The sequence below is a fragment of the Piliocolobus tephrosceles genome, chromosome 13, assembly GCF_002776525.5.
Source record: "Piliocolobus tephrosceles isolate RC106 chromosome 13, ASM277652v3, whole genome shotgun sequence".
Taxonomy (NCBI): domain Eukaryota; kingdom Metazoa; phylum Chordata; class Mammalia; order Primates; family Cercopithecidae; genus Piliocolobus; species Piliocolobus tephrosceles.
Genome location: NC_045446.1, coordinates 10,230,685 through 10,244,424, shown reverse-complemented (window position 1 = coordinate 10,244,424; position 13,740 = coordinate 10,230,685).

The window sequence follows — 13,740 nt, the reverse complement described above, 5'->3', positions numbered from 1 at the left end:
TTCTCTCCCTTCCCTTCCTCGGCCACTCTGTAATCAGATTCCTAAATTTAGAAGCAGCCCAGGGCCCAGCCAGGGATCCCTGCCCCCACCCGCTGCCTGCGGCCGAGCGGCCGGGGTCTTGCGGTCGGGCCACGACCCGGCTGGGGCCGCTCGTTCCTGGGGGCTCCTGCGGACAACCAGGGAAAGCCAGGCTCAACCCCACCCGGCTGCTGCGCTGTCCAGCCACATGGGGCCACCCAGCCAGCGGCCACGTTGCCCGCCACACCTCGGGCCAGGGCTACGGAGCCTCTATCCTCCTCTTAAATCATGGATTGGGCACCAAGCCCCAGGGTGGGGAGGTCTGGACAAAGGAGGAGAATGAATGGACCAGGGGCCGGTCTGAGCTAAGGAGGTCTGCTCCAAGACTAAAAGAGTCTTCTCAGGCCGACCCCTCCTGAGTGGCAGGGCGCCATCCCTGTCCCCAGCACCTCCACCCTTTGGAGAGGCTCTCATCTCTCTCCCCTCCTGCCTGGCAGGCAACCATTGCTGCACACCAGCCTCTCCTACCGTGCTGTCTTCCATCTTGCCCCCGCCCCCTATTAGGCAGGGCCTCAGTTGAGCCCCCCATCCCCCCTTGCCTCCTTTCCAGACTCAAACCTGGGGACCCGGGCCTGGCCTCCTCACCCTCACCCCCAGGCTCAGCATCCTGCTTATTTCTTGCCTCCCTACTCCAGGGCTGCCCCAGGTACCCCCAGTCTCTCTAGCAGGGATCCCCAGCCACTGGATTCCCTCCGGCCCCAGCATCCCTCTCCCCCGCCCCCTAAGAACCTCATTCTCTTTATTTCTATCTAGAGCCAGGCACTCTGGGCCAAAGGAAGACTCTGCTCTGGAGGTGGGGACAGGGAGGGGAGGTTTATTCCTTGGGGCGGGGGTTGGGAGAGTCCCTAGGCCCGGATGCAATGAGGCTTCTGCCTAGGAGGTGGGCCACGACACAGGAAGTGTGTCCTAGGAGTTTTGGGGCGACTGTGGGGGCCACAAGGTCTAGAGGGAAGGCGCATTCCTAGCGAACAACCCACTCATCGAGGGGCAAGGGTGCAAGGTTAGGAGGGGGAAGGGCAAGGCCCCACCCCTCCCACCTGCTACAGCCGCCCCCTCCCCAGCTGGCCCCCTCTTTTGTGCGAAGCCACACAAAGGACAAGGGGCCCCGGCCGGCCTGGCCATCTGCTCCCAGCAGCCTGAAGGCTCTTAAAGAGACAGCACCCCCGGGGCTGCGGGGCGGGGCTGCGCCACCGGATCCGGGCTCCGCGGTATCCCAGATCCCACCCACCTTTCCCTGGCTCCACTTGTCCCCAGGTCAGAAATCGTCCTCCCCCAGGCCCGGGGCACAGAGGTGCCACGTGGCCAGGAGCATGGGGGTGTGGGAGGGGAGGGAAGGAGAGGCAGCCTGGGGACCAGCCCCTCCTCTCCTGCAGCCTGAGGCAGCGGAAGGGGCCAAGGAAGCTGGGCAGCGCGGCCGAGAACCCGGGGCCTCACCTCCCCGAGCTACCTCCGAGCTTGGTGTGAGCCGGAGGGCTCCCGGGAATGCCCTCCTCACCATTTTCGCTGATGAGCTCAGGCTCACCCTTCCAGTGGAAGCGACAGCGCCTTCTTTTTGAGGGCTGCAGGCCAGGACGCAGGCCTCCTGGAAGCAAGCGTGATCAGGGCACATTTATTTCCTACATTGTTCCAGATGAGGAAACTGAGGCCTTGTACAGCCCCTACACAGGCCTCCGCCAGAAGCTGCATCCCTTGCCTGGGCCAGAAAAGGCTCCTCACATCCCCGGTCCCCAGGGAAGCCGGCCCTAGCCAGGCCGAGTCCCACTGTGCGCCCTTGCCACACACACAGCTCAGAGACACAAGTCTATATGATGCCTGTGGTGGTTTCCTTGCCTGTCTCTGGCTGGGCTGTGACCCCTTGAGGGCAGGGGCTCTGTTTGCTGCTGTGCTCTGGGGGCCTGGCATACAGTAGGTACTCAGTGTTTGCTGAATGAATAAGTGTGTCAGGAGCCCTTTGCCTTCATCGGGCTTCTCTGCGCTCTGCCTGCTGGGTTTCTTGTTTCCTCCTTCCTCAAGGTGAGGCCGACAGGACAAAGGTTGAACAGGGATGCTGGGAGGGAAAGGGAGGGTGACCTTGGGCAAGCCACGCGGCCTCCCCTTGCAGCGCCCTCCTCCCACAGGCGGGGGCAGCTCCAGCCAATCGCGAGCCCGCCAGTCCTGCCAGACAGACTGGGACTGTCCCGAGCTCCGGCCCAGCGAGCCTGGCCGCTGTGGTGTGGTGCCTGGGACCCTAGCCAGGCCCTCAGTGGCCACAGCCAAGGGGCTAAACTTGGGGAGGGAGGGAGGCAGTGGGAGGGCCCTGGGGTCGGGGAGGGAGTGTGGTGGGATCCGAGCCAAAACCTGGCTGAGCAAGTAGGGGGTTGGGGGGAGGAGCTCCCATCCACTGGGGGCCTGGCGGGAGGTGACCCTGGGGAAATGGAGGAGGTGGGTTAGAGTGGAAGGACCACGGCAGCTCCCTCTGGGGCCCCCACCCTCTCAGTCCTGCCCAGACAGGAATTCAGTTCCTCCCTCCCCTGCCGCCCACTGGGGCCCTGGGCTGGCTGTGTGGTCCAGGGTGCTGCCCTCCCCTTTTCTGGGCCCTGTCGGTGACCCCCGTGGTCTAGCTGGCACTCTTTCCCCACCCCACCGCACCCCCTCAGGGTTGTGAAGAAGCTGAGAGAGGTGACAGAGGTGGCAACTTGGCGCTTGGCACCACCCCGGCACCGGGGCCGTGCAAGGAGGAGGCAGAGGGAGGCAAGACAAGCACATCTGGGAGTGGCACTTGGAGGAGGATGCAGCAGACTAGCCACAGGGTCAGCAAGGAGACGCCAGGCTTCAGACACCCACGTGGAGGAAATCTGACTCCCTGAGCAAATCCGACATCCCTGGGGAAGGGTCAGCAAGACCTCGGGTTGAGATGAGAGGTGACAGGAGCTCCCCGACTCCATGAGGGGGAGCCTGCCTGGTTTCTCCGGAAACTGGGATGGGGTGGCGGGGGCCTCCTCTTGCCCTCACCTGGACAACAGCTGCGCCCTCTGGCGGTGACCGCATGGACCAAGGGGATCCCACCTCAGTCTGGGCACAAATGTCCTCCCAGAGAGGCTGAGCCTGGCGCCCTGCGCAACCCGTGTTCCTGGGGAAGTGCCTGGATCATGGTCCCCCTGGGCCACTGGAGTCATTGAGCCTTAAATCCACCCCCAGCAAGCCCTGCCCCAGAACCACCCATAACCTTCCAGTGCACTCAGGTGGAGCAGAGGTCCCTAGAGAAGTGGCAGGAGCTCAGACTTAGGCTGAGTCCTGGCTCTGCTTCTTGCTTGCTATGTGGCCTTAGGTGAATTACTTGGCTTCTCTGAGCCTCAGTCCTTCATCTCTAAAAGGGAAAGATGATCCTGACCTCATCGACTGTTAGGAGGATCCAAGGACATCTCACATGGAATGGAGTAATAACATCAATGCTGGTTTCCAGCTGAAGCCATGCTCCCCTCTTGAGCACCCCCAGCAGGGCCCCCTCTGCCCATGGCTCACTGCTCCATGAGGCAGCCCATGCCCAGTGGACCAGTTCTGGGCCAGCCCCACCTTGAGCTCCTGGGTCTGACCTCTGGAGCAAGAAGCTGTTCCATAACATTGGACACTTCACATCTTCTCAACTATGGGTTGAACATTTCCCACAAAGTCCACGTGTTGGAAACTTAATCCCTAAGACAATAGTGTTGAGAGGTGGGACCTTTGGGCATGAGGTGCTGCCCTCAGGAATAGATTAATGCCATTATCTCAAGAGTGGGTTAGTTATTGAGGGAGTGGATTCTAGATAAAAGATGAGTTTGGCCCCCCAATCCCACCCCGCATGTAAGCTCCTTCTGCCATGTGAGGATGCAGCAAGAAGGCCCTCACCAGATGCCAGCACCATGCTCTTGGACTTCCCAGCCTCCCAAACTGTGAGACAAATAAACTTCTTTGTTTATAAACTACCCAGTCTCAGGTATTCTGTTACAGCAACACAAAATGGACTAAGATACTCCCTTTAGACATGTCAGCAGTTCCAGATACTGACATGAAGTAGTTCCAGACTGCCTTCAGTCTGACCTCTCTAATCCAGTATACACTGTACACACATCACTTAATACAAATTTTTTTTTTTTTTTTTTAGACCTAGTCTTGCTCTGTCTCCCAGGCTGGAATGCAGTGGTTTGAGCTCTGCTCACTGCAACCTCTGCCTCCCAGGTTTAAACGATTCTTTTGCCTCAGCCTCCCGAGTAGCCGGGATTACAAACATGCACCACCACGCCTGGCTAATTTTTATGTTTTTGGTAGAGATAGGGTTTTGCCTTTTTGGCCAGGCAGGTCTGGAACTCCTGATCTCAAGCGATTCACCTGCCTCGGCTCCCAAAGTGTTGGGATTACAAGTGTGAGCCACTGTGCCAGGCCACTAAATACAAATTTTTAAATACAGCTTCGATTATGTCCCATTCCTGCTCAGCCTTCCATGGTTCCCTATTGCCTTCCAGGCAAAGGTCTCACAGCCCAGTACTCAAGGGGTTTTTAGCCCGTGTATGATCCAGCCAAACAGGTGGCTCACCATTCTCTGAGCCTCACCTAGTGCCCCGGGATGCTCCACCCACCCTGCAAACCCTGGCCTGGCTCACCCATCTGCATGCCCCATGCCCAGCCCTTCCCTCAGGGCTGCTGGGTTCTGCAGGTGAGCTCTGCTCTGCCAGGGTACATCCAGGGCTCCTGGCTGAGCAGTGAGTACCCTTTCTGTCTCTCCACAGTCCTCCTCCACCACTCCACCCACCATATGGCTGTTAGCATAGGACCTTGCCTCCCACTTTCAGAGAGAACTGAGGCCATCTGGGAGGAACCCCCTTCATAGCCTTTGTCTGCTCCTTCCCCTCCCTGTAGCATAGATGGATCTTCCCCCTTCAAGGCCAACCTCACTCCAAGACTTTGCATCACCCCCAGTGCCAGCCTCACCACACACACACATCCCAATCCTGAGCACCTTGATTTTCATTTTCCTCTCCTTACTCATGTTTGTCTTCCCCCTCATCACATGAACCTGCCTAAGTCCATTCATCCTAAACACACCCCCTGCACCTCCCGTACCCCACCTCCCCCCCCCCCCCCTCCCATGTTCACCTTAGTTGCCCCTTTCAGCTAGCAGTATTACTGCCTAAAAAAAAAAAAAAAAAAAAAAAACAGTGCTTCTTAAAGGAGATGTTCACACCCGTCCATCCCTGTCCTCACCTCCCACGCACTCCCCAGCTCCACCACTCCACAGAAACCGTTCCTCCAAGGTCACCAGTGACTTTGCTATCTCTAAACCCAAAGGACCTTTGGCGGGTATGTTCTCACTCCATATCTGGGCAGGACTGGACAGACAGGGCCACCTCTAGCTCCAGGACGTGAGCTCCTCCTTGGCTCCCTTCCTGGCTGGCCTTCAAATCTTTCATGTGGTTCCTCTGGGCTTGATCCACTCCCTCAATTCCCCAGGCTCAGATATATCAAATCCTGGGCTGTGGATAACCCCCTCCTTCCCTAGCCCTGACCCCAGGCTCTGAACCCCCATATCCCACCAATTGCCCTCCGGACTCAGTATCACTTGCTGTCTCCTAGGCCTGTCCAAAACTCTCTCTGAACCGTCACCAGTCTTCATCACCATGTGCCCAGCCTGCCCCTTCCCTATCCCTCTTCCTTTTATTTTATTTATTTATTGAGACGGAGTTTCACTCTTGTTGCCCAGGCTGGAGTGCAATGGCACGATCTTGGCTCACTGCAACCTCCGCCTCCTGGGTTCAAGCGATTCTCCTGCCTCAGCCTCCCGAGTAGTTGGGATTACAAGCATGCGCCACCACGCCTGGCTAATTTTGTATTTTTAGTAGAAACAGGGTTTCTCTATGTTAGGCAGGCTGGTCTCGAACTCCCGACCTCTGGTGATCTGCCCACCTCGCCTCCCAAAGTCCTGGGATTACAGGCATGAGCCACCACGCCCGGTCTATTTTATTTTATTTTTTGAGAAGGAGTCTCACTCTGTTGCCTGGGCTGGAGTCTGGTGGCACGATCTTGGCTCACTGCAACCTCCAACTCCCAGGTTAAAGCGATTCTCCTGCCTCAGTCTCCTGAGTAGTTGGGATTATAGGCATGTGCCACCACATCCGAAGAGTTGGGGGTTTCACCATGCTGGCCAGGCTGGTCTCATAATCCTGACCTGAAGTGATCCGCCTACCTAGGCCTCCCAAAGTTCTGGGATTGCAGACCCTTTATCTCTCTCCCCATTGGGATTCAAATAGAAACCTGGGCGTGGTCCTCCACTCTTCCCTCTCCTTTACTTCTGATCCATCCGTCTCCAACTCTCGTGAAGTCCCCTCTCCCACTGCCCCTCCTGGGCTTCATCCTATTCCGAAAGAGTCCCCTACCAGACTGTCTGCCTCTTCTCTTGCCTTCCTCTAATCTGTTCTTTATTTGACAGCCAGGGTGATCTTTCTTTTTTACTTTTTGAGATACAGTCTCCCTATAATGCCCAAGCTGGTCTTGGACTCCTGGACTCAAGCTGCCCTCCTGTCTCAGCCTCCTGAGTAGCTGTGATTGCAGGCGCATGCTACCATGCCAAGCCAAGGTGATTTTTTTTTTTTTTTTTTTTGAGAGAGGGGGTTTCTCTCTTGTTGCCCAGGCTGGAGTGTAATGGCGCGATCTCGGCTCACTGCAACTTCCGCCTCCTGGGTTCAAGTGATTCTCCTGCCTCAGGCTCCCGAGTAACTGGGATTACAGGCACCCGCCACCACGCCCAGCTATTTTTTTTGTATTTTTAGTAGAGACGGGGTTTCACCGTGTTGGCCAGGCTGGTCTCGAACTCCTGACCTCAGGAGTTCCAGGAGGCGATCCACCTGCCTCAGCCTCCCAAAGTGCTGGGATTACAGGCGTGAGTCACTGCGTGCAGCCTCCAGGGTGATCTTTCTAAAACCCAATCTGATCAAGTCAATCCTCTGCCTCTCATTATCCTTGGATTAAGATCAAGCTCCTTAGCATGACTTATCTCCTTCAAAATCTTGTCCCCCCTTGGCTGGGCGCAGTGGCTCAAGCCTGTAATCCCAGCACTTTGGGAGGCGGATCACGAGGTCAGGAGATCGAGACCATCCTGGCTAAACGGTGAAACCCCGTCTCTACTAAAAATACAAAAACTAGCTGGGCGAGGTGGCGGGCGCCTGTAGTCTCAGCTACTCGGGAGGCTGAGGCAGGAGAATGGCGTAAACCCGGGAGGCGGAGCTTGCGGTGAGCTGAGATCCGGCCACTGCACTCCAGTCCGGGCGACAGAGCAAGACTCCGCCTCAAAAAAAAAACCAAAATCTTGTCCCCTGACATCCATCCCCCTTCCCCTTTTTTGTTTGGGGATCCATGTGGTGCTATGGCTTTGATCCCATGCCGATGCCAGCCTTTCCCAAGGCCCCGGATACCATGAATGCTTCAGAAATGAACTAGAAACCAAAGCTGATCCAATCAGCATGTTGTAAATATAACACAAAGACCAGGAAGCTGAGCGCAGGAGTGTTGGCTGCCATCTTTAACCTTCGGGGAAAGCCAGCACTGTGGAGAATACCACGAGGGGATGGAAAAAGCCACCCAAGGCCAGGTGCAGTGGCTCACACTGTAATCCCAGCACCTTGGTAGGCAGAGGTGGGTGAATCGCTTGAAGCTGGGAGTTCATGACCACCTTGAGCAACATGACAAAACCTCTACCTCTGCAAAAAAAAAAAAAAAATTAGCCAGGTGTGGTGGCACGTGCCTGTGGTCCCAGGTACTAGGGAGGCTGAGGTGGGAGGATTGCTTGAACCCAGGAGCCATGAGTGTGCCACTGCACTCCAGCCTGGGCAATAGAGTAAGACCCTGTCTCAAGAAAAAAGAAAAGATGGGAGTCTGAGGCATGAAAATCACTTGAAACTAGAGGTGGAGGAGAAAAAGTCACCCAACCAACCTCACTTGAAGCCACTGAACCTCTGGACCTTTTATTTTTTATTTTTGAGATGCAGTTTTGCTCTGTCGCCCAGGCTGGAATGCAATGGCCTGATCTCGGCTCACTGCAACCTCCGCCTCCCAGATTCAAGCAATTCTCCTGCCTTAGCCTCCCGAATAACTGGGATTACAGGCGCCCACCACCATGCCTGGCTAATTTTTTTGTATTTTTAGTAGAGACAGGGTTTCACCATGTTAGCCAGGCTGATCTTGAACTCCTGACCTCAGGCGATCTGCCCTCCTCAGCCTCCCAAAATGCTGGGATTACAGGCGTGAGCCACCACACCTGGCCTGAACCTCTGGACCTTTTAGTTATGTAAGGAGTAGGCCAATACATTTTTTTTTCCTTATTGTTTAAGCCTGGTTGATTTCTGTTTTCTGTCACTTGCAATCAAAGCCTCAGAAACAATATACCTCTCAACACTATCCCACTTAATGATATGCCTTAGCTATCGGCATACTCAGCAACCAGAAATGGCCAGGATGCCGAGTCCCCTCTCTTGCCTTCAAGTCTTTATATATGCAATACCTGGAACAAAGCTCCTCCTTTCCTTGCTGTCTAATTATCTCTTTTTTTGTTTTGTTTTGTTTTTGTTTTGTTTGTTTGTTTGAGACGAAGTCTCGCTCTGTCGCCCAGGCTGGAGTGCAGTGACGTGATCTTGGCTCACGGCAACCTCTGCCTCCCCGGTTCAAGCAATTCTCTGCCTCAGCCTCTGAGTAGCTGGGATTACAGGCGCCCGCCACCACGCCGGCTAATTTTTTGTAGTTTTAGTGGAGACGGGGTTTCATCATCTTGGCCAGGCTGGTCTTGAACTCCTGACCTCATGATTCACCCACCTCGGCCTCCCAAAGTGCTGGGATTACAGATGTGAGCCACTGTGCCCGGCCTGTTTTTTTGTTGTTGTTTTGTTTTCGTGGGTTTTTTTTGTTTGTTTGTTTGTTTGTTTTTTGAGACAGAGTCTCACTCTGTTGCCCAGGCTGGAGTACAGTGGCACAATCTTGGCTCACTGCAACCTCTGCCTCCTAGCTTCAAATGATTCTCCTACCTCAGTCTCTCGAGTAGCTGGGACTACAGGCGCATGCCACCATGCCTGGGTAATTTTTGTATTTTCAGTAGAGACAGGGTTTCACCGTGTTGGCCAAGCTGGTCTCGTACTCCTGACCTCATGTGATCCACCCACCTTGGCCTCCCAAAGTGCTGGGATTACAGGCATGAGACACTGTGCCTGGCCTCTTGCTATCTAATTCTTATTTACCTTTTGAAATGAAGCTCAGATATCACCTTCTGTAGGACATCTGCCCCCTCCCCATCTCAACACTGATCACAATCTAATGGAACCACCTACTTGCTTTTGTTTTTCATTTTTTTGTGTTTTTCTTGAGGCAGGTCTCACTGAGTCACCCAGGCTGGAGTACAGTGGCAAGATCACGGCTCACTGCAGCCTCAATCTGCCTGGCTCAAGCATTCCTCTCACCTCAGCCTCTTGGGTAGCTGGGACTACAGGTGTGTGCCACCATACCCAATTAACTTTTTATTTTTTATAGAGACGGGGTCTTGCTATGCTGCCCAGTCTGGTGTTGAACTCCTGGACTCAAGTGATTCTGCCCGCCTTAGCCTCCCAAAGTTCTGGGATTATACGTATGACCTGGCCCCATGAACCTGTTTATAGCCTACTGGAGGCTGTGAGCCCAGAGGGTGGGGCACCTGTCTTCCCCTAGCAACTTACACAGTTCCACAGCAGCTGGTACACAGTAGGTGCTTAACAAATGGTTGCTGGGAGAATCAGCCTCAGGTGTCCCAAGCACCACCTGTCCAGGAAAACCCTTCCTAACTGCTCCCAGCTCCCTAACTGTCCCCAGCTCCCTTCCTAACTGCTCCTCCTCTCCCTAACTGCCCCCAGCTCCTCTCACTCCAGATACCCACACTGCTGGGTCCAAGAAGATCACTTCTGCCAAACCTATCTTCATTTTACCAACATATCAAAACCTGCTCCTTGAAGGCAAAATCTTGCAACAATAGTAGAAGTAAGAGCCAATTTCAAGGGCTTATTAGTTTTTCACAACTACATTCCCAAACCCTATTAGTGCAAGTACATAGTAGGCGTTTAAATACGATTGTTAGGCCGGGCGCGGTGGCTCAAGCCTGTAATCCCAGCACTTTGGGAGGCCAAGACGGGCGGATCACAAGGTCAGGAGATCGAGACCATCCTGGCTAACATGGTGAAACTCCGTCTCTACTAAAAAATACAAAAAACTAGCCGGGCGAGGTGGTGGGCGCCTGTAGTCCCAGCTACTTGGGAAGGCTGAGGCGAGAGAATGGCGTGAACCCGGGAGGCAGCGGAGCTTGCAGTGAGCTGAGATCCGGCCACTGCACTCCAGCCCAGGCGACACAGCGAGACTGCGTCTCAAAAAAAAAATATGATTGTTAAATAAATTAGTGGAGGAATAAACAAATGAAATGAATGCATATATATACCAACTACCATGTGCAAAATGCCTTACCTGGGTTATCCCACTTTTCCCCCACAGCAGCCCTATTTTCCAGATGAAAGGCTGAGGCTTCAGGTCACCTGCCTAAGGTCCCACAGCTTGATGGTGGCAAAGCTGAGAGCCAGTGCCAAGCTGGGTGATATGGAGACATATTTTCAAAATCCTGTGTCCCCTCCCTTTCAGTTAAGATGCATGTGGCTGCAAGTAGAGGAACAGCCACTCAGTGATGGTTTGGGCAAAGCAGGCATTTTTTGTTTCCTAAGGAGTCAGGAGGCCAGTGTCACCACTGAGAGGCTCAGTGGTCATCAATGTCTCAGGTGCTTCTCCTTTCTCAGCATCGTCCCTTCCACGTATCAGATTTCTCCTCATGATCACTAGGTGGCTGCAGTTGCTCCAAGCATCCCATCCTCTGAGGACAATTTCCAGAGTGGGAAAGGAGGGGCAGGGAGCAGGGGCTTTCTCCTTGGCATTTGTCTTGTTATCAGGAAGAACAACCCTTTCTAGGAATCCCAGAGCAGGCCTATGCCCCTTAAACCAATCCCTGGCAAAGAAGAATAGGATTCCCAGGCTTGGATTGGACCCATGGTACTTGTACTCCAGCACACCTGCCGTGACCCCCACCCATCACCCGAGCAGAGGTGGGGCTCTGCCATTGTCTTAGTCCATTGTGCTGCAGTAACAGAACACCTGAGACTGGGTTATAAAGAACAGACGCGCCAGGCATGGTGGCTCACGCCTGTAATCCCAGCACTTTGGGAGGCCAAGGCGGGCAGATCATGAAGTCAGGAGTTCAAGGCCAGCCTGGCCAACATGGTAAAACTCCATCTCTACTGAAAATACAAAAACGAGCCAGGCATGGTGGCGGGCACCTGTAGTCCCAGCTACTTGGGAGGCTGAGGCAGAAGAATCGCTTGAACCCAGGAGGTGGAGGTTGCACGGAGCCGAGATCGTGCCACTGCACTCCAACCTGGGTGACAGAGTAAGACTGACTCCATCTCAAAAAAGAAAAAAGAACAGAGACTGGGAAGTCCAAGAGCATGGCACTGCCATCTGGTGAGGACCTTCCTTTTGCATCCTCCAGTGACAGAAGGCAGAAGGGCAAGAGAGGGCAACTCCCTCCATCAAGTTTTTTTTCTTTTTTCAGACGGAGTCTGGTTCTGTCACCCAGGCTGGAGTGCAGTGGCCGGATCTCAGCTCACTGCAAGCTCCGCCTCCCGGGTTCACGCCATTCTCCTGCCTCAGCCTCCCAAGTAGCTGGAGCTACAGGCGCCTGCCACCTCGCCCGGCTAGTTTTTTGTATTTTTTAGTAGAGACGGGGTTTCACCACGTTAGCCAGGATGGTCTCGATCTCCTGACCTAGTGATCTGCCCGTCTCGGCGTCCCAAAGTGCTGGGATTACAGGCTATCAAGTTTTTTATTAGGACACCTAATCCCATTCACAAGAGAGGAGGCCTCGTCTCTTGTGGTGAAACCCCATCTCTACAAAAAAATACAAAAATTATCTGGGCATGGTGGTGTGAGCCTGTAGTCCCAGCTACTTGGGGCGTTGAGGTGGGAGGATTGCTTGAGCCTGGGAGGTTGAGGCTGCGGTGAGCTGAGATTGCGCCACTGCACTCCAGCCCAGGTGACAGAGCCAGACCCTGTCTCAAAAAAAAAAAAAAAAGAAAAAGAAAAATTTTTTTCTTGATTAGCTGGGTGTGGTGGTGCACACCTGTGGTCCCTACCTGGGAGGCTGAGGCAGGAGGATCACTTGGCTCTGGGAGGTGGAGGCTGCAGTGGGCCGAGATCACACCACTGCACTCAACGTGGGCAAGAGACCCTGGCGTTTTACAGGCTGACTTATGTCCTCCCCACAATTCCTATATGGAAGTCCCAGCCCTCAGTGCCTCAGAATGTGACCTCATTTGGAGATAGGGTCTTTAAAGAGGTAATCCAGTTAAAGTGAGATCTTTAGGGTGGGCCCTAATATGAGTGGTGTCCTTACAAGAAGGGGAAATTTGAGGCCGGGCACAGTGGCTCATGTCTGTAATCCTAACACTTTGGAAGGCCAAGGCAGGAGGATCACTTGAGCCCAGGAGTTTGAGACAAACCTGGGCAACATGGTGAAACCCCATCTCTACCAAAACATACACACACACACACACACACACACACACATACACACACACACATTAGCTAGGCATTGTGGCACATGCCTGTAATCCCAGCTACTCAGGAGGCTGAGGCAGGAGGATCATGTGAGCCCAGGAGGTGGAGGTCACAGTGAGCTAAGATCAAGACACTGCACTCTAGGCTGGGCAACAAAGCTAGACCCTGTCTCAAAAAATAATAATTTAAAAAAAGGGGACCGGGCAAAGTGGCTCTCACCTGTAATGCCAGTACTTTGGGAGGCTGTGGTGGGCAGATCATGAGGTCAAGAGATCAAGACCATCCTGACCAACATGGTGAAATCCTGTCTGTGCAAAAAATACAAAAATTGGCCAGGCATGGTGGCTCACACCTGTAATCCCAGCACTTTGGGAGGCTAAGGCAAGTGGATCATGAGGTCAAGAGATCGAGAGCATCCTGGCTAACACGGTGAAACCCCGTCTATACTAAAAATACAAAAAATTAGCCAGGCTAATCCCAGCACTTTGGGAGGCCGAGACGGGCGGATCACGAGGTCAGGAGATCGAGACCATCCTGGCTAACACGGTGAAACCCCGTCTCTACTAAAAATACAAAAACTAGCCGGGCGAGGTGGCGGGCGCCTGTAGTCTCAGCTACTGGGGAGGCTGAGGCAGGAGAATGGGGTAAACCTGGGAGGCGGAGCTTGCAGTGAGCTGAGATCCGGCCACTGCACTCCAGTCCGGGCGACAGAGCAAGAATCCGCCTCAAAAAAAAAAAAAATTAGCCGGGCGAGGTGGCGGGCGCCTGCAGTCCCAGCTACTCGGGAGGCTGAGGCAGAAGAATGGCGCGAACCAGGGAGGTGGAGCTTGCAGCGAGCCCAGAGCACACCACTGCACTCCAGCCTGGGCGACAGAGAAAGACTCCTTCTCAAAAAAAAAATAAAAAATACAAAAATTAGCTGGTCATGGTGGTGCATGCATGTAGTCCCAGCTACTCAGGAGGCTGGAGAATTGCTTGAACCCAGGAGGCGGAGGTTGCAGTGAGCCGAGATCGTGCCACTGCACTCCAGCCTGGCGACAGAGC